Genomic DNA, 26,566 nt, shown 5'->3' on the forward strand with positions numbered 1-26,566 from the left:
TAAATAGTTGGTTGGTTAAACGAACGTAAATCGCGCGTACAGTTGGAAAAGCTTCTATAGACTCGTATAATGTGATTATGATTGTGCGCGCGTGCTAGTTTTGGTCGCTCGTACTCTCTCATTCACTCTTTTGCTTGCCAATTATTTGTATGTATATGGTGGAGCGTGTATGGGCTCCAAAACGGTGAAATATACCTAACAAATGCTGAAGATACTTTATGTTTTTCACTTTATTGGTTTATAGTCCCTGCTTTCATTCTCTAACCATATCTCCCTTTTTATCAGCCACGGCAGCTCATACTAGCGTTGCTCACTCTGTGATTACAAAATGTGAATGAGATCACAACAATAATAATATTTGCAATAATTTTGAATATATGTGTGTATGTATGTGCAAATGAAAAACCATGCCATTTAACTTTCGCACCACGCACTCGGTGGTTCATTCGCATCAGCCATATGTACAAGCTAGAGGAGCGTCTACCATCGAAATGGTAGCGAAAATAGACTTACTAATAACATTGGCACAAACCATTTTCGAAATATATATCACAGAAGGAAAACATTTAGCCGGCGACATTTTATCCTAAAATAACCATTAATTATCCCAATAAACGAGTGATGCTGTTAATGGCCGATAAATAATAAATCCAAGAGAAATTATATACACATTTGTACGGTGTATATTTTGAATGCGGGGAAAACACATGCACGACTCATACCTGAAATGCATTATGTACCGCCACCACTTGTTTTTTTTTCATACTATCGCAAACAGTGAGCAACATCATTCGATTTATTCGGATCATGTGCGCATCGATGAGATCTGTGTGCACACCGTCACTCAATGAAATTGAAGTTTGCGAAGGTGTTTGTCGCGTTTCTAATGAAAACGATTATTATGCCAATTATTATCGGAAGGACTCGCATCAAATTCATATTCTGAAGGGGACACAATATTCCATTTAACACTTTGAAATATATCGTGGTGGTCTTCGAATCACAGATATTCGTGTAATTGAATTCGTAAATAAAACTGGACGCAATACAAATGCGCTTGTTATGATTTTTATATGCTTGATTTTGCCAAACACATTATGTATTCATATCGCATGTTTGCATAAACGTGCACGCGCCAAACGACGAATATGGAAATAGAAAACGGAAAGAGAGAGAGAGAGAAGAGCGAATGAAAACAAAAAACAAACCAAACGATCTTCTCTCTATAAATGTTACAATTATTTATTTGTACCGCGGTTCGGTCTGTGGCAAAGGTGAAATTATTATATTTTTAACATTTGAACATGTGCAGCGTGGAGAAAAAAAATGGCGTGTTATTCATTTTTGCGAGATCCCGTATTGTGTGCCATGATCTCCACGGTTTTGAATTGAAATATGATTTATATATGCCTGTGTACTATTATGGTTTAGTGCTGCCGCCACTGCATGTGTACGAATAACAACAACAACAACAAAAACAGTGAATAGAAATCAAATAAGAAGCAAACGTTGTAAATATTTAACCAAAGTTATTATGTTTCGTGTCGATAAAGTTCAAATAACAATTCATAAAAAACACGGCAGCATCGAAAATCGACAGTAGTTTTCTATTCGTTAACAACTGTTCGCTTTTTTGTTGGCAATTCATTGTACCAAACATGGGAATTTTGCCATGGCGCGTGTATTTTATATACACAAATGAAATGCAAAATGCAAACATCGAAGACAATATATAGACTCTATGTGATAGTATGTTGCGGACGGTTGGAATTGCTTGTTAAAACACAGCGTTTAGGTGTTATTACGAGCTGGTTAGCTAACAAGAACACGGGCATTGTTGTAAACAAATACATAAATATCAATTAAAGTGATGGCGTTGACGACACACTCATTGAAAAACAGGTATCAGCACAATCACTTGAATCCAATGGATTATTTTTGTAAACATTTTTTTCCCAATGAATTCTTGGTTGAGTAGCAAAGTACATTTGAACTGTAAACAAAACCGAATACGGCGAACAAATCGATTATTTCTAGTTGCTATGTTATAATTAAATCACATCATCGCCGCGAAAAAAAAACAATCGATCGGTCGTTTCTTTGATTAGATTCCAGGGAAATTGGAATGATCAAATCAAGGTAAGATCAGTCAAGATATTAAAGGCATTCAATATTCCATATAGAATATCCAATAAATCTCTTTTCATACGACGACATATCAAAAACGAAACGAATAATAGACAGAAAGATATAACGTAAAATGTCACCGTGTACACAAACTTATGCATATATCCCATACACCAAAATCGTTGAAACCATCCTTGGTGACACATAGATAAAAAAATGGTCTTAAAATTCAAGAGATGAATACATAAATTATGATTATAAACAAAATACATCATCGAAATAAAATGACAAACGAAAAGAAGATTGAAGCACACAAATATGCCGAATGTAAATAACGATTATGGACGACTTAGTCACAACTTTTTCAATCCAGTGGGCTGCTCACCGGTCTATCAACACAAAAGGTATATTTATTATGTATACGTGTGTGTGTACGCATCGACTCTTAGAGACGCTCTTTATCTTCATTCATCTTTTGTCTACGAACTATAAATTTATAATCAACTCAAATACAGCTAGATGTTCCGTTTTGATTCTTAATAAATGAAACTGGATTTGTTCTCTTTTCAATGCCTTCGATTTTTTTTTTCACTTCGATCAATCCGAAAGAAATAAAACATGAAAACAATTTTATCTTTAGGTAGAATTTATATTTGTTTCATTTTAACTGCATAAGCGATGAAATGTCGTCGATCAACGTTATCTCTCATTTGAATGGCACATTCTAATTGATTTATTGTCAATACCCAAACCGAAATGTCTGAGATATCTTCGCAATTTATAAATTCCAATTCAAATATAACCTGAAAACTATTATACTAATTTCGCCCCTTTCTATCGTTTCATTTATGCAGTTTTCTCAGTTATTTTCAAGTGTAAACAAGCAAACAAAACACCTTTTTCAAAAATACATTTCCATCTAGCTATAGTTGTGTGGTTAACAATTGTGTTCATTATACAATATGGTTCGGTTCAGATGTTTTGGCAACCCGAGAAACTCTTAAGACATTGAATAAATATGAATGCGTCTAACAAGAGAGTGCTCTCAACGCATTCCACCATCGAGCGAAAAGAAAAAAAACTTTCATTTTAATATGGCTGCGGTTAGTTGCTTTTCAAATAAATGCTTTAATCATAGATTTATGATTGGGACCTTTTTAAATGGAGATAATTTAGCATATTTACATTTTTGGCGGTAAAGCACTAAGAGCGATGAGAAACACTCGTTCATTGAATAGTTGGTTTTGTGTTAGTGTGTGCACCGCATGAAATGCACTAATGTTGCAATTTGCAATTCGCATCGTTTGTATTTATTATTATTGTCATTATTTTTGTTACAAACCACGATTATTACTATTTGCATAATAAAATAGACTGAGTCAACACGGTAGCCATTGCCGCCAACAACGATGGCGATTAAAAACATTGTTTGAAGAATTAAAATACATAATATTTAAGTATACTGTATCCAGAAGAAACATCGGGCATATATTTTATCGCATCACACTGCTATAAAAATAAAAATTCCAACTTTTTTCATGTAAATACAATCTGAAACTATAAGGTGATCCCGAGAAGAAATTGTTGTGTGTGTGAGTGTGTGTGTGAGTGTGCTTAGACATTCAAGCCGATGCAATTTGCCCATTTTCTTCATTGGTATAATAATATCTATAAGCGAACGATAACGGGCAAATGTGACCGTTCGTTTATAATGTCATAAAGTGTGTGCATGATAAAACTACTCTGTTTTATTATCCTGAAAGTTATAACTTTGGCAAAAGTTCTATGAACTCGATACCTTTAAATCTTAATTAATACGCTCACATATTTAATGCTCTGTTTATTCATGTTATTCACTGAAATCGTCCCATGCAAAAAAGTAAACTGCATATTTACAAACATTCTTATGCCATACACATTTTTCTCAAGAAATTCTGGCTTTTATTTGTTCGAAAAAAAAAGGCAATTCAATCTTTGGAAATTGCAATCAAAACAAGTAGTCAGCAACTATTTTGTCGGTTGGAAAGTGTATTATTTGATGCAAAAAAAATGAATAGACTCAGGCATAATTACCTTATAAATTATTGGAATTTTATGCATGAAGCGAATAATTTCGTTGCCCATTTCAATTAACTGCCGCCGTACAGCAGTTTTTGAGAAATTTCAAATAACAAACATTTTTCTCGAATTTGTAATTTCGAAATAGATTCAGCTGAGCACAATGAATGAAGATGTGAATCATACGACAGGCACAAATTAAAATGCTCCATCGAATCGTTTAATAAATTGAATACACAGGCACACAATTCATATTACATGGAAAATGGGAAAATTTACAGTTGAACACACCTCGAAACGTGGTTCAACTCGGTGTTTGTACAAATTCATGGGAAAATATACACCGTAAAAGAGATATTCCTAAATCAATTTTTATCTAAATTAAATCATTTACTCTTTCCTGGATTTAAAAAAGAAGAATTATTCGTGTTGTACAACATTTTTCCGGTATTGGCAATGGATAAACATAAATTCGGAAAACAATATTCAAAAGAAAGCGAATCGCTACTTTGCACTGGTGTCTACATTCACACTCATTTCGAATAGAATGCTAAGCATGTTCATCATACGTTTGTGTTTACTATATGTTTACTTTTGGATTGTTATTTTTTTTTCTTCTTCGGCGACTTTGTCGTCTGCTTTCATGTTTTTAAATCAATTTTCGTTTCCTTTGGCAGCATTTTGTGGTTGGCGCTGTTAAAAAATCGTTTTGATTATTCTATACAATTTTTTTTTGTGAACACATTGAAAATATGCAGAAAATCAAGAAAACGATACATATTTATATCTTATTAAAATGGTAGCAGTGGAATTTAATTTCATGAAGACGAAATAGAAGAGAGCGAGACGTATATAAATAGTGATAAGCATTAAATATATCAACGGCTCAGCTGGCAGTAGACACGATGTATATTATATATTTTCCTCTCCCTTGCCATCAACATAAAACTATTGACTATAGTCCAAGACCCGGAGCCATAGCATTAGTAAATAATCAATGTCAGTTACTGAGAATGTTTGTATTATGAGAGTGTATATGTTAATGTATCATATTGATTCACTAAGAAAATGAGAAAGGGGTTAATTCGAGATGAATAAAACAAACCAAAAAGACAGCCGTCTCCTAAATACCATAGTTCGTTTCAAATATCGACATTTAAAACACTAATCAGCGTTGAAGTTTCAAAAGGACGCATAAATTAATAGAAATAGTTCACTTTGTTTCAAATTGAAGATAAAAAATAAAAATAAAAGAAAGTTGGGCAGTCGGGAAAAAGAAACAAAAAGATAAGAACAACAAAAAGACAGTAAAAATAACAGCTTAAATTGTATCAACGAACGAAGAGAACAATCTAAGTGAGAATATTAAAGTGAAAATAAAATGTTATGCTGCGGCCCAAAAAAAAGACAGAGAACCGACCAAAAGGAGATGTGGTTGCAATCGAAGAGCGAAATAATATCAGTCTGTAGACATTTTAAAGCTGCCGATATGCTACTGTTCTCAAAGAAAAATAAAATGTGTGTGATTACGTTGCGACTAGTCTCGTTTCAGTCAAATCCGTTTATAGTTTGCGAATCAGTTGGTTTGCTGTTGCCGATATATATATGTATGGCTCAATGAGTCGACTAGCAGCAGCACTGCTGCTGTTGGTGTTGCGTTGCGAGAGAAAGAGCGCACAAGTTGTGTAGTTGTTGTGCTTTCTGAACTGTACTGAACTAGTAACGAGCACAATTATAAAGCCCAACCCAAAAATCTAACATTTTAGCATGGGCGTAGTTATTATTGCGCGCACAGCTGTCTCAGCGATATGAATCGCGCGTCGTATGTTTATGTTCTTTGGCTGCACTCTCAAACTCACACACAATCAACATGTTTTGAAGCCCGAATGATGTGCTCGTCTCCGTCAAGCGACGTTTTATATTTTATACTCTCTGTCGACACACAGAGCAGTAACGTCAAGTGGAAAATCGGGATAGTAATGGTAGTGTGAGGAGCTAAAGCAAATACAAACACGAACAGAATATATGAACGAACGAACGAACGAGAGGAAAAAAAATGAACAACAAGAAGAAGAACGTATGGAGCGCATAACGAGACGAGATTCAGTGTCAGTTTGCGCAAAAAAGAGCACCGAAACAGTTCGTCATATACGCAAAACCCATACCGATTTTCAATTTGAACTGGCACCAGAGAATTGAATATTATGTGCGCGCACCGCGCTATACTTCACACAACTCTTATGTGTATACATCACTCTGCATATGCATGGCATGGCCACATAACGAATGGCAAAATGATTTTCTGCCTCAGCGCATCGCACACACGCCAGCAAAGCGTTTTCATTCGTCGTTCACTTTTCGAAATGCAAGTATTTGTTATTCGTTGTGACGACTGATTGAGTGATTCGTGAGTGTATTGGTGGGGCAACTGGTTTGAAGAATGATTGACAGCCAGAGATACGTTCGTCGCCGTTTGCGACCATGTTACGTAAAGAGATGCGGCAGACGCAAGCGTCAATCGAATCGCATTGCAGTGACATTAAGAGAGAGAAAAACCATCGTTCGGAGAGAACATTGAGCTGGTATTGATGACACACACCGAAGTGAGGTTATACACATACGAAATATCTAAAAACGTATACGTTTGTTACTGTTGCTGTTGCTGCTCAGAGTGATTTATGTTTATTTTCTTTTTTATTGATTTTTATTTTAGATTATTCGCCATTCGGATGGTTTTTTTGCTTGCGTTTGCAAAAATTGTTATACAATTGAAATAAATATCGAAGCAATTTGGCTTGATTTCAACAAAAATTTAAAAGAAATGTCCATTGGATTGATTTGTATGGGAGAGGAATACACAAACGCAATTTTCGTAAAATTATCACTAATTTTTTTACCATTTTATTGGTCGTGAATGTCTTATACTAGAAAAATTAAAAAATATTGTGTACTCACCATAATTGCAAGTGATGATCGTACAGAAATTGGAAATTTATTTAAAAATGTTCTCACTACACTCGGAATCTGACAGCCGTACACACAACAAACTCATAAATAACAAGCTTTGTTTGTTGTATTATTCTCTTGTCATTTGACGCACGGTTGGACGCTCTCATTCCATTGCGTTTTCGCGCCATAATAAACGCAACCAATTCGCTTCAATTCGTTTCGTACGACAACGATGACTATAATCAATGCGTACGTGAGTTGAACACGGTACGAGGTAAAGTTTGATGTATAAAGCGTCACTCTGATTTTTGTTTTTGGTTTCTCTCATTTAAAGATTTGCATGTGTATAATCAAATTATATTCGGCTGAAATTGTGCACGGAGCATCTTTGCTGTACGTTCTCAATCCAAAACATTTGCAAATATAGTTGAAATGGGAAAACCTTGTCGCATAGACAACAATTTTCGTCGTTATTTTCTTCTCTTCTGGTTTTATGCTGCCATCCAATTCTCTTTCTCTCAATGGTGTACTATTCTATTGTTATATGAATGACTTTGGCTCGTTGCTCAGTACTCAGTACATAGCTTTAGTTTGATGCGCTCAGAAATTGTAGCATTTTCTCTATCTCTGTGTGTGACCGATTAATAGCCGATGATTTTCCGAAAATGTAATATCAAGAGAGGTGGATTTATAAGAAGACTCCACCTATCTGTCATTAATATGACATGTTAAACAAGAAGTTGACAGCTTTTGCACACTGTTTCGTATATGTCTCATGGCATATGGTTTGAATGTGTGCGTGTGGCTTTTGTCTGCTATACGCTATATGCACGTTTATTTTTCGATTCGATGCACATTGTCCCTCTTTTTACGTTGACGACAGTGATCTTTTCATTCATTCATCCATTTATTTTGTGCATTTTGCAAAATACAAAATCAGGAAAACGAACGGACAACCAACCGCACGAATGAGAAACGAACGAATGAACGAAAACAAAATATTAGTTGTATTGTATAATGCGAAATATAAAACTCATCACACACGCGATGATCCCAAAAACTTGATGAGTTTTCTCTACGAGATTTGCGATGGATAAAACTTTGTGTTTATTCCCTTCGGTCGTGTTTCACTCGCATTTTACGGTACACATGCACAGCATACCAAGTAGCGTTAAACTAATTTTTCTTCTTATTATATTTTCCAAAATAAGATACTGTGTACACACACACACCCTGACATTCATGCCAAAAATAAACAACGTCAATTTTTCCAAATGAAATTTCTTTTTATTGCCACCAACAATTATTTTCGACTTTATTCTTTCCCTGTCCCTTTTTTTCCTTCCATCTTGTTCATATCCAATTAGATAAATTCATTCCCGTTCTTGTATTCTTCTGGCTATTTCGATGGCGTGTTTAATGATAACTTTTCGGTACTTTGTTCTTTTGCATATTTTCTGGATTCAGTGGTGCAAGCGTGAACATGCATTCATTTACCTGTTTGGAATTCGTTTGGCTTTTATGTCCACACTTATTTTGCATTCATTCGAATTGTCTTTGAATATTTAAAATTGTAAACTGTATACAGAATATATTCGAAGAAACCTAAACCAATTAGAGCAAATAAAAATTAAATGCACCCATTTGTAAATGGACTTTGTTTTTCTGAAATAGTTTCATTTCCCTTTTTTTTCGATGAGCTCGTGACTATTACATTATACGCGAATTAAAAACACACAGCAAACGAAGGAAAATTTTTGCATTTCATTTAATATAATTAGAGAAGATTGCTAATTGGAAAAATCAAATGGCGGCAAGTATGTGGCTGTTGAGACTTCGTCCATAAATTCAATACCTCATTGAACGCGAATAATCCCATACTTGTACTGTATACACGTGAGAATTTAAGGAATTTTCCTAAGTGTGATTGTTTCACCACATTTTTTCTTCTTTTTGATTGTTTCGAAATTACTCCGAAGAATTGAAGTCATTTTCAAAAAAAAAAAAAAAAAAAAAAAAACAGAAAAAATAATTTCATCGACATATTATTTAATGATTTAAAATTATTTGAAAAAATGTCACTTGGCGTTCGAATATACATATGTAAAGTAAAACTTCGGCGACATAACTTTCCTTCTTCTTCGGTAAATAGGTTTTATTCTCCTCAACAAGACTTCAATATATTGGAATATTTTGTTTGGCAACGGCTGCACAACGACTCTAAACATTTTGTACCCCTGAGATGTATTCTCCATGTTTGCATTAAATTTCCAACATTGATTCGAGTCAAATGCATAAGTTCCCCTTAATCGATAGAATAACCGAATGATAAAACTGGAAAATATATATCTACAGCAGCATTGTACATTGCACAACTAACACATATAAGTTGCGCGTGTATAATTTCTCTCTCTCTCTCTAAAATTTCATTTTGCTTTTTACCGGTTTCTCCTCCGAAACAGCATGTATGCTATACGAAGACGTGTTTTCTCTGCGTTTTGCTTTCTCTCTCTCATTTAATGTCAAAACATAGCCGTATCGAATGAGCCGAATAACAGAATTGTTGGAATGCCATATTGTTGACTCTCTGTTATATACTTGGCGATGCGATCGCCGAGAAAAATCTCTACTTCGGCGTTTTTCTGTGCGATGATTTGAAGCGACATATTCAAGCGTTTTATACAAACAAGTTGTGTCCATTTTTACTCATTGTATACATGTATTGAAGCATATCGATATCGTTTGGCGGATATTCACTACAATATAATACAATCGGTGCTTGAATGCGTTCGATTTTTTTTCCTTCGTTTCAACTTCTTTGGATTTGATGATCACCAATCTTCTATTTGCCCAGACGATACAGTTCACGGCGGCTTTAAAACTCGTTGCGCGCATTCGATATTGGCAATATGTGTGTTGTATATATGGAAGCAAAAATCAGTAAAAAAAAGATACAATTTTACTTGTGTTATTTGTAGTACGTTTGCGTTTCGGCCAGTGTTGTTGTTGTTGTTATTATTTATTTTCATCGTCATCTTTTTTGGCTTGCTTGTCGTTTTGTTTTCATGTCGATAGTGGGCAAATGAGACTGTTGTCGCTTTAACTGTCATCGTGGTTACGCGCTTGTTGTCATCGTTTTGGTGTGCGAGCCGCAACTGGATTGTCGTGTGTTATGCCATTTTATTTGGTTTGAATTGTGTGCATGTATGAGTTTATTTCAGCACATGAATACAGTGCAGAAAAAAAAACATATGCAAGACACTGAATCAAGCAACGATACGACAATATATGTATGTATACAACGTATTCACGATTGTCGTCGCTATTTAACAAGAAATTCCGTTTGAGTATTTAGTCACTCAATGCAATGTCTATAAGTTGGTAGACTTTTACCCCGAATTATTTCGCATACATTCTATTGAAAAGCTTCTGCCGCGTACCAAATCTCACAACATTTCGGATGGTGCGTGCATTGGTGTTAGTGGAACGTAATAAAATCGCACGCTCTCTTTTTCTTCCTTTCTCTCACTCTCGCAAACAAACACACACAAACACACATTCACGCTTCAATACATTGAGCAAGAGTCTTCTATGGAAAAATATTAATAACAATAATAACAATTACACCAATTCTACCATCGAAAAGGATTCAAACATATATTGTGACGTGAACATTTTGTGCACAATGCATTTTTAGATGCGCTGCCTATTTTCATTTTTCCGATTGAGATTAAAAAAGAACACTATTCGATAAATTAAACACAATTTCTGATTTATCAAATTTTTTAAAAGTAAAATACCGATACATCTTTGAAAACATTAAACAGTGCGAAATTCATTATCGTTAAATTAAAAGTTAAAGTGTTATAAACTGTGTTTCAAAAAAAGTGTTTATTCCATACAAGTAGAAAAAGTAACTGGAAATTATTGACTTAATACATAAATTTAATGTAAAATCTATATGTGGAATTGATAAAATAAAAAATTGACTTCAATAAGTGAAAATTATTAAACTGTTTATTTATTAAGTGTGATGACTTTCGCTGGACACTAACCAATTAAAAAACAAACGTTGTGCAAAGTGCGAATTGCAACTACTAACAAATCAATGAGTAAAACGACCGCAAAACGTCACTAAATTTAAGCCAAGAAGAGTTTCACTTGTACAAAAATAGCTCAGATGAAATAGGTTTTTTTTTTCATTCATAATCTAAATTTATTCGCACTCTGAGATTTGAGTAGGTGGTTACTTATTAGCTCACATGTATAATCGCTTGTCGTCTTTTCACAATTTTTTTTATATAAAAACAATTATAAAACTATTGAAGAAAATCGTTTATTAAACAAATAATACGTACCAGTCTTAAACTATTTGATTTAATTCACAAAATTGGCGATTTATAATGAAAGAAATTCATTCATAATAGGCAAATGTAAAAAAAATTTCGCAAACATCTAATGTTTACAAATTCATTTGTGCAACGGATGACCCATTGATAATTCATAGTGAAGTGAAATTCATTGACCGAAAAAGAAGAAGCTGCACCATTGAATTGATGAAAAAACTTTTCTTCTTCATATTTTGAGTCGTGTATTTGCTGAAGAGAAATCTCTCAAATCAAGCATCACATCATCGATGCTGTTGATGCAGAAAAGGCGAAGAATTTTATAAATAAATAAATGAACAATAAATTCAAATGAATTATTAGCATGTTAATAGATAAACAAGAGAGCCAAGAAGCACACAGTGATTGAGTGAAGGGTGAATGCTATATATTTTTTTTTGTATTCGATCATTGCATTTACACAATAGTATTGTAAACGAAAAAAATCGAATTCATAAACACAGAGAGCGCAATTCGCACAATTGCCGCTAACAATACACAACAACAACATATATATGCAACAAGAACAACAACAACAAAAAAACGTGAAATTCATCAAACAAACTCACTCAATCCCGACAAAAAAGACACTCTCAAATGAAAATAAAAACATTATAAATCACTAATTCAATAGAGTTTGACTTGGTGTGTTTGCGTATTGCCTTTACGTTTGTCACTCAATATTCATTCGAAAAATCGCATCGTTCAGCGCGTTTTTCAGCGGTTTCAAGTTTGTTCACACTCTTTCGTTCACAAATCGATAAACAAACAACGAAAAAAAAGAGACAACAGTGTATGTATAAATAAAACACGACTGGTACAATAAACCAATTTTTGACGTATATGAACAAGAAATTTGGCAATAATTTGTCTACTTTGCTTGTTGATCGTGCGATCCGGTTTTGAGAAAATAATTTGATCGGGGTAAGTACAACGCGATTTCGCAAATATTTGCATGGTACATGTTAAGTTGCAATGAAATTATATTCTATGATTAGTGTGTATCTTGTCTTTTTTTGATTGGCGCATGAAAATGACCTCAATTTGTTCGATGAAATAACTCAATTCGAACATTTTGAGGCCGAGAAACGCTTCGAAAATGATCCGCTGTTGATTTTTAATCGTAATGATATTTAGATCAGCAATCCAATAAATAACCAAATCACATGAATATTTTTGTAATCGAATGCGACTGCATCTCGAAGTGGCATTTTTGGAATTTAGATTTTAGATTTTTATTTTTCTTCCTCTCTCACTCCCTCTCGTTTTTGTATTTGAAACATTTTGAATTTGATTTATTGTCATGAACCACATTTTTAACATTTTATCTGAAAAATGTTTTAGTGGATGTTTTTTTTCTTCTCCGATACATTTGAATGGCGTGAAGGAAAAGAGACCGAGTGGTAATATCACTTCGAAAAGTAAAACGGTTGGCGCCATCAAAGCAAATCGATTTAAACGATAGACACGACACACTCAAACACTTGTTTTGCATTTACAACTACTACTTAGTTTGAACAGCATAATTTTTTTTCTTCTCTTTTTTCTTGATCGTTGTGATTAATTCGGTTTCTCACACACTGAATGATCCATTTGAATGTTTCGGCAGTTGATTTTTTGCTGAAAAAACATATATATACTTTCTATAAGTGAAATCTGATAGATTGAAAATTAAATTTATAATTTATATTACATTCAGATTTTTAAGTATTTAAATATCGGTATCTGAATCAAAGTATAAAGTTGAGTACCAATCCAAGCTGTTTGGCAACACACCATTTTTTTTATTGTACCGTATTTTTATAAAAATTCATATTGACGTATCTCAATGAAATCAATCGCATGAACATTCAATGAGTCTACACATTTAATCGCAGCCATAGAAATAAAATCGGTGCGAAAATGAGATTGCAATAATGTAAAGCCATTCGAAATCCAAACTATGAAAATCATTCAATTGCATAATTAGTAAATATGTTTTTATTTTAAATCAATAAACTTATGGTAAGTTGATTATGTGGTGAAACAGTAAGACATTTTCATCCGACAACGTTATTGGGCTTGTACAAGTCAAGGCAGCAGTAGCCATATTATTTTCCAATAAATTTCATGGTGTGCATCTGCATATGAATCCAGTACGCAATGCTTGCACACAGAGTGACGCATACATCTTTATACCCGATTAAACTAAATACAATCATAAATTTCAACTGAACCAATATTTAAGGCGCACGAACACACACACACACACACACACACACACACACAACCAATCTCAAATACATTCCGCAAATGCCGAACACGTTAAGACTTCTTCATTGCTTCTTCGGTTGGTCACTAAATGGCGATAATAACAATAATAATAGTTGCAATAACAAACGGCAACAGTAACGTAAAAGGTATTACTCGATCTCTTTCTCTGTCTCTCCTTCTTTCTGTAGCATGTGTACGGTGTATATATGGGCCGTGTGCATTGTTGCATCTCTTTGCATGATATTCGTTCACAGCGATCAATTGTTGCGTATGGTTGTTCGTTGTATGTACATTATACAATTGAATTCGAATATTCTTGTGAACTGACCCAACCGAAAATCCTGGCGTGAAGATGAATCTGAACAAAACGACTGGAAAATTGAAAGGGAAGGCGAGAAAAACAATTGCAAAATTCTTACATTCATATATAGCAATATACACACGAAACGAATTCTTGAAAAGAACACCAAGTAAAAGTAGATAAGCAAAACACGGCCAAAGATAGATAGAAAAATAAAAGCATGAACAAGACCTTGGTATGGTATCGATGCATGTCGCCATTGTAAGAAGTTGTGAATTTCAAAAGAAAATCACCGAATATATCCATTCACGGCAAACCGACTATTTCATATGGTAGAAAAATTCACATGTCGTGCTTTTTTTTGGGAACATTTGACAAAAACAAAACAACAATCTCCAGTCAAAGTCAAAAGGAAGAAGTCGTTATGAAATTGTATATATCGGCAAAGGAAAATGTAAATATGATTGTGCCAAACGACGTCGAAGAGTAACATATTTTCGTTGTAATATTGCTGATGTTAAGATTTGTTCTTTTTTCGAACATTGCATGAACATATGCCATCGTGTTTATACCGACGTTCTATTTAAGGTAATTCGGCACCGAAGAATGAACAAGAGAGAGAAAGAGAAAGCATGCAAGCAAGAAATATTGAGAGTATGAGGACGAGAAATGCGTACATTTCAAGGAGAATCCGCATGTTGCAACATATGTTTAAATAGTTCACATAGAGTTCTCAAGTCGATAACTAGTGTGTCTTGGTAACACAAGAATTTTATTTCTTATGTCAACAAATATACAAGAAAATGAAATCATGATTCAAATTTGTGAATTTTTTTTTAATATGCCGTTTGCAAAGAGTAACATTCCCTATTTCGTCTTTGTCAAATATTTCAATTCCTCAGTTTAATTAAACGTGAATTATATTATTGAGCAAGAGGTCTACCATATCCTACTGTCTTTTATTTATTTTTATAAATTGCATGCATGAGTAGTTTCATCGTACATATCTATCGTGTCGTATAATTATTTAAAATTTGCGTGACAGTTCATGTTTGATTTGAATGAATTATTCGATTTGTTGATGTTTTTACGTTTCTTTTTCCATTCCACTTCTCATTTTTGACTTATGATCCACAACAAAAACAAGCAAATTGTGGTCTATTTATGATTGGAATAAAAATAAACTCAATGAATGTTTGAAACGGAAATTGGATCTTGTGATATAAAACATGCATACATGTGAATCAAATGAACACATTTGATGTGTAGTAAATATTCAGAACTGGAAATTGCGTAATCGATAACCAAAACACAGAAAAAATGTACATAAAATCAAACAGCGCAATTTATTTTACGTAGGAATCGCTAAATAATTCATAAAATGTTGCAAATGACATGTTTTATATTCAATTTTATGACTTCTGTCAATTTGTTTTCTTTTTTTTTTTCTACAGAACAACATGTGATCAAATTGATTGTGCATGATTGACCAAATACTTCAATTTCCTCGTCGAAAAAAAAGCAATAAAATGATGAAATGTTTGTCTTAACCTGATTCGGCAAGAGTTAAATTGGGATTGTGTATCATATTTACAAGGCACTTGTTCGTAGTGTATTCAACAGCAATCGATGTTCATATAGTACAAGCAAATACCGTTTCAATTTATAAATAATATTCGGCTCATGCAATCAAAGTGCGCATATCATTTGCTCCAAGAAATATTATTGCTGTTACAAGTGAATAAATTGCGCGCATTGTCATTCAAAATTGATGTTCTAAAACGATGTATTATTCGTTTCAAAAGTTTGTTTATTTGCTTGTTTATTATGTTTTCTGTAGCTTTGCCCCACAATCTCGCTTCGGAAAATGATCCATTTTCAATTGGTTTTCTTTTCAATTTATTTATTTATTTAATCTGACTGACAAATTGATCATAAACCCACTTATTGTTAGTATGCGATGAACGAATATGTCGGTCATAAAGCATAATTGCTCACACTGATGCAACAATGGCAGAACATTTGCCAATTTTACAATCCACATTTTTGTCGTCGTCTAATTGGTGTCCGACTAAAAACAAGACAAACTTAGATTTCTCTCTTTCTCACTCACTCTGTTGTGTGAGCGTAATAATGTCGAAGTGCAATGACAGCGATTGTAAATAAATGCATCGAAAAACCAGTTTTATTCGTTTCATTATAGAGAAACCAGAGCTATTTTGCATGCCCGAATCACCGACCATTGAAAAAACGAGATAAAAAAATGACAATGTTTGAACAAATGAGTCATAAGATTTAGCAAATCACTTCCAATGTTCCAGCAAATTTTATCTCGTGCGAAATCGTCAATAGTAATAATAAAATGTCGACACTTCTATCGCTTTAATTAGAAACGGAAAAAAAATATTCATGTATACAATATACATTTTCATAAATTTGTCTGTTGGATAAACTTTTAATGCGTTCAATTAAAATTTAACGAATTGAATTGTAACGAATGTATGAAGTTCGGAACATTTTAATGTCCAAGAAATTATAATGCGGCAAACATCTCCTAAATATATATATATTCGGGATCCGTACCATGTAAACAGTTCATTCTCTCACTGGCTTTCTCTCTCTCTCTCTCTATTTCGCACATAGCCGCGACGAGAAAATATTATATCTGGTTTTATTTCAATCTGCAGTAATTTAGTATTAGCTATTATAAAGTACTAAGGGGAAGTTTAACTTCGGCGCTAATGCTTTTCGTTTTGGTTGCTGTGCATGCTTTGGTCGAGCATTTTGTAATTGGCATCGTATGCAGTTTGTCGGAAGTGTTGATGATGGTGGCTTTTGGTCGTCAGGTTGAGCGCTGTTGACGGTAGTGCTTTGTTGCTGCGCTTTTTTTTTTTTTTTTCATTAGGTATGACGGGGTTCAGCCACTCATAAAGTCTTATTTTATATTGCAAATGGGAAACATAAAGAAGCAAATTGTTAGACAGTTAAATTAAAATGAGCAAAAAGACGCACAAATAAAACAAAAATTCTCCAACGAACGCTGGAAATTGGCGTTGATTTTACAAACGAAATGAAAATTTTCCAGGCCAGACAAACAGTTCGAACAAATTTATTTAAGAATATTATTTTCCATTCCTATCAGCGGGTGGCTTTACATCTAGTAGGAATCTGGTCTGAGATGATGCTACTGCTTACAGCATTTCGCATAGTTCATTTTTCGTTGTATGGTAGTAGTTACTTGTACATGTTCATTGGTATTTATATTTTCTTCGTGGAAAATTTCTTCAAACACACATTTCACCGTTTCTTTTCTAATTTCTTTTTTGTTGTTCCGTTTGCATTTTGTATGTGTTCACTTGGTTTTCATTTGTAAAAATATTATTTTAATAAATTGGTATCTTTCTTCCCGTCATATGCCGTGCGTACAAAAAAAGGCACACAAAATCACAGGAGTACTTTGGTATGTATATTATATAATTAGATGATAATGTTCAATATCTGCGATACAACATGATTTGTAAAAGCACAAGGAAGTTTCATACCAAACAGCGACCCATTTAACCAGCTCCAGTGCACACAAATATCATTCTCGTCCTTTGTAAGCGTTTTACATTTTAAGTGAATTACTTTTATGTTACAAGAACATTCTTATTCGTCGCAATTATTCTTCGTGAGCAAAAAAAAATATGCTGAGCATTTGGTGGTGGGTTTTCTCTTTCCGCTACAGCATTTTCTGCACATCATGTGGCTTTGCGAAATAATTTTATTTAGGATTCGTTGTGTTGCAACCACGTTTTCAAAACGAATTATAAAATGCCCGAGGAAATGTTTTATTTACTTCGTAATGTAATTTTGTAATCGTTTTGATTTTGTTGCTCGTCTTTTGTGCGCACAAATTGACTTTTGCAATTGGATTCAACTGGGAAAGTACTTTGACCAAAGGCACATTATTCTACATCAAGTTACATAGTTTTCTTTTTCCTACCGAACGAATTTTTGCAAATTTATCGAATTAAATTGTTTCTTTGATATGATCCAGGCGCATGTTATTTTATGTTTCCCATTTCTTTTAAGTGATGGATGTGGTGAATGTCTGAACACTTGAAATTGTACGTATTGACTGTTTGCATTCTTACGTTTTCCAATCATTAACGTGAAAACCTGTGAACGAAATAAAATTCAATTTTCGTAAAATTATGGAAAAAATACAAAGTCTTTCTTGAAATAAACGCAAACATCACACGGTGGTAAAGGAATCGACGTCGAGAATGATGAAAATTTCATTTGAATTGTGAGGTTATATTGAATCTTCAAGCCAAAAACTGGTTAGTTTACACGATTCGCACACAATTCGTATATTACATTAAGTACGTCGTATCATTTTAACTAAATGTGTTTTATTAGCTACACCATGCCAATAAAATTAGTTGAAATGTCCATGGCGAGTAAAAACTGAAAAAAATAAACTCTTTCTCAAACTGTGCACGACATTTTAAAATGGAATAATTTAGGAGTGTCGAATATTCGACGTGAAACGCGCATTGCAGTAATTATTTGTCGAAATTTGAAATCGCTTGTTGGTTGCTTTTATTCTGGTGTGTTGTGAAATGAGATTGTAATAGATCGATATTGCCAAGTTGAAATGGAAGAAAAATACCGAAAATTATATTGAAAGAAGAAATGAATAAAAAAAAGGCACGAAAAATTCGATGGAAAGAAAAGCAAATTGCACATTTGTAACAATGAACAGTTTGACTATCTGCTCCATGTGCTAATTACCATTCGCGTTTGGTTGCGTGCAATGGAAAATACGTTTAAGCAATGGAAATGCTTCGTTGTCGTTAGACAACTGGCGAAAAGGATGAGCAAGGACATCGTGCACAGGCGGTGCCCTTATGGACATTTTGTACAACCGATTTAAACAATTCCATAAAATTTATGCATTCTAATTATTCGCCATAAAACTAATGCTGAACACAAGGTGTATCGAGTATTGCACATTTTTGCATCCAGATTCGATGCCTCACGAAACCCCACTTTACTTTCCCTCAATTCTCGTTCACTTGCCAACACCGAAATTGTCATTGGACATGAAAGAAGAGAAACAAAACACAAACCAGCCGTTTTAAACGTTCAAACAATTTAGCTCAATAAAATACGAGCGACAAAGCGTGTGTTGTGAGACCGATTAGCCTCGATGAACCGGTTGCCACTCTTCATTAAATACAATATGTCTCTTTTTTTTTTCAATTTTCAACGAATATCAATGCAAAAAATTGTCCCGATTAATCTTATAGCCTTGCTTCCCTTGACGAGTTGTGGAGAGGGGGGAGGGTACTGCTCTATCACATGCACTACCATAATCTACATGCATCTCGCTTCTTGTAACTTCCTATTACTCTATTATTAATTTATATTCATTAAAGCCAATCAATTGAAATGATGCGTTCGACCTATCATTGCCGAACATCTAGAAAATCCGCTCCGCTTTTGCGCTATTGGCAAACATAAATTTGGTGATGGTTTGCGTGTCTGTTGCTCGTGCATTCAATAGATTAATGTGTTGAAGCAAACGTGTGCATAAACCGGCCGTTAAAAACAATTTACTCATTGTTTTATAGATTTTTGGCGAAATTTTCGGTGCGTCGTTGGTTTTTTCTCGTGTTTTTTTTTTGTCGCTGCTGCTGTTGCCGTGCACGGTTCTTTGATTGTTTTTATTTTTCGGTTACTGGTGCCGCAACAATCGATGTGGCGGTGTAATAACAACTCTCGTTTGCTCTCGTCGCTTAAATTTAAAAATGCATGTGATATTTTACTGCAAACAACACTCCTTCGAACCATTTAATATGCACTTCTGCATCATGGTTACATATCGTTCGCCATTTTCGCATATACCACTTTCGTGCACAATTTTTTTTCGCGAATAGATCCACTTGTTCAATGACGGATTTTTTTTTCTGTTTCTATCGTGTGTTATTTGTGTGTCGTCATAGTTGTTCGATGTGATTTTTTGTTGTTGTTTTTTCAGTATGTTGCACGATGCAGTAAGTTCGGTTTGTAGCCTTGATAGTGCAACGTTTATGCGATGATGCGTTTTTATTGCACACAAAATACATGATATTATTGTGCCTCACAGACACACACACACTGTACAGAGCATGTATAATGGGAGGCTTCCAAAATGTATCTGTACACAAGTGCAGCACATCCACAGATTTTTGGCTAATAGAATATTTGACGTTGATATTTTTATTATGCGTTGAAAAACTGAAATTTTATAGTTTCAAACATTTACATAGCGTTTTTTTACTCCTTCTCTCTCTCACTCTGAATGAAAAATACAATCGATGTCATTGTTGAGGTTGACGCCGTTTTTTTTTGTCTCTACATTGATATGAGACTTTTTTGTGTTTAATTTTCAGTCATGCGATTCAAAATATGCATTTCAGAGGTTTTCTCTCTTGAAATTGCTGGTTACATATCAGACAACTGATGAATTGAATAGTTCGCTTGACCAGAGTATTATCCACACTATATGCTACAAGTTTCTATTGTCAAAAATTGGACACACACAAAAACCAACACACACAGAGAGAGAATGAGAAAAGAGAAAACTGCGCTTAAATTGGCCAATTTTTTAGTGATTGAATCGATTTGATACTGGTGCGTCACATACACATTGACTTGATCGTTTCACAGGTAAATTGTTACAAATTAAATTTATTGTCCTTTTTATGGTGTTACAATCGTTGTTGTCATTGTACTGCTACATCGTTGTTTCGCTTCTTTGTCGAGGGCCGGATTTTTTTTTGTTATCTTGTGTTTGTGTATTGGTATACACCAACTGCATCTACAAGCCGATGGATCCACTATATGAATCGAAATATGGCAAACAAAAGCAAAAGTTACGCGGCCAATTGAGAATTTAAAAAAACTCCTGTGAAAGTCATAAAAATGCAACTATTGAATTAAAATTTATGCCAAAGAGAATATAAATAAATATTCAACAACATTAACATCGACACTCAGCTATGTCGAGCGTTATTCGCCGATTATATAGCTGATAACACACCGAAAAAAATTGCCAAATGTAAATTAAATTGGAATGAAATAGTAACTCGCAGTTTGGTAATGCATATTGGTTTTAGGTATTTGTGTGAATGAATTCTGAAGTGATGTTTCATTGGCTACTTTTTGCGTGGTCATGCTTGAGCATTCATGAAATACGCATCAATATTGTGCAAAATGATGAGCATAAAATTTGGCACGAATAATTAAAAAAAAATCCGAGCAATTTTTTCGCTTATACAATTGTGATACGATAACAGTTTGAAAATTAACGTGCACACCACCGGTTTGTGTAGTTTCCAGTGGCTACTTGTACATATATAAACCATTTTTTTATTCGAAATCGTATCATACAGTTGATTTGAATCGTACTGACTTTTAGCAAAATAAAGTCCGCGTTGCCAGATTGAAATAACCAATGAAAATACGAAATCCATGCAAATACTATTGAAAATGTCAAAATATGCCGAATGGTCGGCTGCTAGTCTAATTGCTTTTCAGTTGGTGAATTGCACCATCTGATTTGACGATTGCGATAATTTCGCTGCAATAAATTGACTTTTCTTCATTTTATTATTGCCATTCGATTCTTCTGTGTGTAGGGCGGCAAATGCTGTGCGAGTGTAGAGATTCAATAGTGTTATTTCTCTTGTTGACTTGTGCAATGCATCAGTAACAATGAAATATTTCAATGCCTGACATTTTGAAATATACCAAATTCGTGCACAATTACCGATCCAAGTATACACAAAAGCCGGTGCCATGAACTACGAGCACATTGAAACTGAAAAAATAACAAACTGTTCAGTTCACATTTAACCGTGTGCAGAAAATAATTTCATTTACAGATAAATATGAAGGCGCGAGCATTCAAGAAAATGACAAAACAACACAAAGACAGCAAAGAGACTGAGAGAGAGAAAAAAAAGCGGAAAACACCGCACAGAAAAATGAAATGGTGATGGTAATTGAGTTGCTACGAACTCCAAATAGCCAACAAAAAATATACTATAAATGGCAAAAAAAAAGAAGAAAAGCGTCTCCATATCTTATAATATGATTGCTTTTTTCCTCATTTGTTCGTCGACGGATTTTTATGTCTTAATTTTTCAAATACCCGAGCTGAATGGTTGGTTGGACGCGCGGCTGTGTGAACCACTGTTTCGTCAGTTATAAATGATGTCGATTACTGGCATTGCTTTATTACTTTGAACAAAACTAATCTCTATTTGAGTCAAGCCCATAAACAAAGCTTGATCACTTTCGAGCGCGACCGAAGTTAATTCCGCGGGAAAGACAACACGAATCCCCGAGCATTTTGTAAAAAAAAGCAGAGCCACATCAACACGATTCCTCACACACATATAAACTAATAGAAATACAACACAAATTATTGGTCATTAGCGGCATTTTTTGTTTGTTTCGATAATCCCTTTTGTTCTTGCTTACTCTTTCAATATTTTTCGATTCGTGTAACAAATGAGCATCGTGGCGCACTTCCATACTTCGTACAGCTCATTGAACGTGCTCTTAATTATGATTTCATTTGAAAATGACAGAGTGATCCGTTTTACTTACATTGATTCTCTGATTGTTTGGGTGTTTCTTCGCTCAGTTCGATTCATTTCAATCATGGTGATTCGAAACATTTACAAATTACCATTGATGACCAATGAAGATTTGAAACGGGCGGCACAGAACAAAGTGAGCTAAGAAGGTGTAGTTTCTTTTTCTCTTCAAAAGTCACAGAATTATTATTAATCTTTTTTTTTTCTTCCTCTGGTTTATGTTCACCATTCATTCTTCTTTCGTTTGGGAATCGTATTTGGATTGAGGCTGTTCACAAAAATGTGATGGACTGAAAAAATGGCCGTTAAAAAGCAATTTAACTAAAAAGCCTTGATCCATTTCGTGAGACTAAGTTGCATTGTTGTGAGACAGTTTGCAGAATGCCACCATTTTGTATTATTTGTGTGCAAATATCGTTAATGCAATGTGCTAATTCATATCCAAGTTTATCTTTCACATTTTGCACACACAAAAAAAAGAATAAATGTGTTTTTTTCACTTCTCGTTAGACTTGACATAAAAGGTTTGTTTGTAGCACGCATTCGCTATTCTACATTGCTTGCGATTGGTGTGATGGTTTTTATTTTATGTAAACGGTAATGGTGAGCCCGAATAAGCAAGCTGAAAACTAGAATAGATTGTGTGTATGGTACGAAAACAGCGGGGTGCATTTTCATTAAGAATGAAAAATGATGAGTAATCAATCATTCATCCCTCTTTCAACGGAGCTCGGTGTATTCGTCAGTATCATACAACCCATATTCATCTCATGGCAGCAATCGTGCACATCGTTTTTGTTGCTCTTTCGTTTTCAGATTTATTTGTTTAGTTCGTTTTGCTCATATCCATTTACCATCCCGTTTGTTCAGGTTCTACACTATTCGTTATGTCCCGTTTTCGATATGTGCACTCCTTATGTGCGTTCCAATCTTATATCACACTCTCTCGCACACATAGTCTATGTGCGCAAAGTAAATGTTTTATCATAACAATATTCTGATTGCTTGAATGGAGTAAAATGTTGACTGTCTATGTATTTGCAGACATTTGGGTATCGGTGTGTTTGTGTGTAGGCGACTACAGAAAATGCCATCGCAACTGTCAACTGCAAAGGGATCATTTTGACAAAGACAAAAACAAAGCGATAGCAAACGCAAAGAAGAACGGATTCATAATAATAGGATTTTGTGTTCGCTCCGTACCTTATACACACAATAGCATGTCAGTTAGTTCGTTGGTTGTATTTTAACATTTATGAGGCTGTTTGCTGTGTACTGTGTATGCCATGCAACACGAGTTGTTCTTTAATTCCATTTATTTGTATGCTCGGTGCGCGTTCTTGTTGAAGTTTTTGCCGCTTGTTGGTTTTTGACGAGGCAAAGAAATGGCGTTGATGATTCTGACTCTATACATATATAAATATATGTGAAATGTTGCCAGTCTTGACGAAACACAAACACATTTGCACGATATGCGATACGGTGATGAAGAAATCGGATATGATAGAGAAAAGAAAAGGCCCCTCCTATCCATTCAAAATCGGTCCTTATACAAATACGATCAAAAATACACACGACGACGGTGTACAATAGAAATTTCGTGAATGTTTCAAATGTGCATATATATTTTATTCATAGAGCCAAATGTTAAGCAAATGATTTACGAATTTAATCATCGTTACGCTCTCTTTCCCTCACAGCATCACCGCACATATACGTATAGTGGCAGTACATGGATATATAGCATGTACGACTTTTACCGTTTCTCCAAAATGATACAAATTCAATTTCATTTTCATCTTTTGGCTGTTCCGTGTTCGTTGATACTCGGTTTTCGTTTATTTGATTGTAGGAAAACATAAATTTGCTCCATTTCTTCTTTGGCTAGTTTTATTTGTCATTTCATTGTGCAAACTAAGAGCCAAAAATTAGACAGATTGTTAGATAAATGCCATTTTATGTGGATGTGACGTACAGTCATATACACAAGTGAGCTGCGAGCGCTGAATCAAATTGGATCTGAATGAATATCTTTCAATGTATTCTTGCGGCAAATAAATTTCAACTTTTGATGTCAAAGCACCCATTTGCTCATTTTCACAAGACGTGGATACGATTTGGGTATGTCATACGTTCACAAACTCCTTTTTTGTCTCTGTCTCTCACACACGCGCATGCATTCTAACTAATCGAATAAAACATTCAGTAATTCCTTCCATTGAGTGTGTTTAGTGCCGAATGCTCATTTTTTGCCATCATTCGTAAAATAATACAAAATAGCTCTAAAGAAATGCCTAAATTAATCCTTTTTTGTGTGTTGGAAAGTTGACGGGGTAGTGCCATTCGAATATGGTGGTAGTGGTTGGTGATTGTGATAATGACAACGACGACCGTTCTTACCATATTTTGCTTGCTCTCATCTACCATCTCACTCCATGTCGGTCGGCTCAAAATGCGTTCGTTGTGTCAAAATGACACCCATTAATCATAAATATTTATTTCAGTTTTTCTTTTGCTCCCGGTTGTCTATTTTTTACATCAGTTGTTCGTTCATTTCCCTTCACTCGATGGCAAACTCCAGTTTGTATGTTTCGATATTGACATTAAAACTTTTTTGTCGGATGTCTCCAGAGGTGCAGAGGAGAGCAAGAGACAGAGGAACAGAGACCGACTGAAATGCCATTATTATAAATTTTTCTTTGGGCTGGTGTGACGCTTGTGCGTTGCTCTTATTTGATATATATATATATATATTTATATAATAGAAAGAACGAATGAACGAATGAATGAGGTTTTCGAAATGAAAATAATGATAAGGGTTGGATTCGATTCAAATGTTCCATTTTAATACAACTAGGTAACTTTGAAACACATAACCATCAGAAAAAGGCTGCGCGCACACACACACATTCACTTGATTCAGGAATAAATTAGATTATATTTGGAGATAAGTCGTAAATAATATTTTATTTTTGAGAAACGACAGCAGCAGCAGCGTAGCCCATCAAAAATCTGAGGTGGAAACTTTAGAATAAATGATATATAACCCGATCAATTCGTAGCATTCGCGTCTCCATTCTGAACCACAATATAAATTCAAAACTTTTCGAAAACAAGATAGACGTTCTCATTTGAGCGTTATGTAGAAAAAAAAGTGAACATTTAATTTATTAATATATTTCAATATACCAAAATTTATGGATGAATCGAATTGCTGTTGCTTGTATTATTATTGGCCAATAAAGTGTGCGCATATGTCAATATGTCAATGTTACAAAAATTTCGTGAGATAAAGAGAGCAATGAGATAAGCGAAAAAAAGAGAGAAATACGTAAACGTTAATTGTGTATGCGTGTGATTGGGATTTCGTTCGATGTGAAATGTCTTCTACTTATTCCTTTCCTCCTTTATTTTATTAGTCATTGTCGTTGTTGTTGTTGCCATTTTATTCTCAACAAAACGATCCCAATCATTCTTCACGTTCATGCGCTTCTCCGATGATGCGTTGGATTGAATAAATTTCCAGAAGAAAATGTGTCGAAGCAGATGTTTTATGGTGTATCAATGGAACTTTGTTGTTAATTTCTAATAATTGGAATCGCTTTTTTGTGCTGGAATTGATGTTTCTTATTCGTTCATTTTGCTGCTGTACAGTGTATTGAAACCTTGTCCCTTTGCCGCCGTAACGAATGCGATCAAGCGATATTTTTTAATTTATTGCGTAAAACGAATGAAAGAAAACGAGAGAGAGAGAGAGAGAGAGAGAGAGAGAGAGAGAGAGAGAAACAAATGGGTGCGAGAGTGAGCATACATTCTCGATGCTGAAAATTTATTTAAATCAAGACAACGCAACCTGT

The 26,566-nt window shown here is 34.4% G+C and overlaps 2 protein-coding genes across 3 annotated transcripts in view; one reads left to right on the forward strand and one right to left on the reverse strand.

Annotated features, from left to right (window-relative positions):
• Positions 1–7,228, reverse strand: part of LOC116338241 (zinc finger protein 91) — a 42,846-nt gene extending 35,618 nt beyond the window's left edge. Inside the window, exon 1 of the mRNA XM_031763371.1 lies at positions 7,141–7,228. The gene's annotated coding sequence lies outside the window, so the exon portion shown is untranslated. The remainder of the gene's footprint in view (positions 1–7,140) is intronic.
• A 4,326-nt stretch (positions 7,229–11,554) lies between these two features.
• LOC116338001 (protein tiptop) overlaps positions 11,555–26,566 on the forward strand; it is a 156,870-nt gene continuing 141,858 nt past the window's right edge. For both annotated transcript variants that reach the window (XM_031763013.1, XM_031763016.1), the window contains exon 1: positions 11,555–12,443. The gene's annotated coding sequence lies outside the window, so the exon portion shown is untranslated. The remainder of the gene's footprint in view (positions 12,444–26,566) is intronic.

Source organism: Contarinia nasturtii, unplaced genomic scaffold (assembly GCF_009176525.2).
Source record: "Contarinia nasturtii isolate CC-2019 unplaced genomic scaffold, AAFC_CNas_1.1 Cnas_scaffold_350, whole genome shotgun sequence".
Classification (NCBI taxonomy): domain Eukaryota; kingdom Metazoa; phylum Arthropoda; class Insecta; order Diptera; family Cecidomyiidae; genus Contarinia; species Contarinia nasturtii.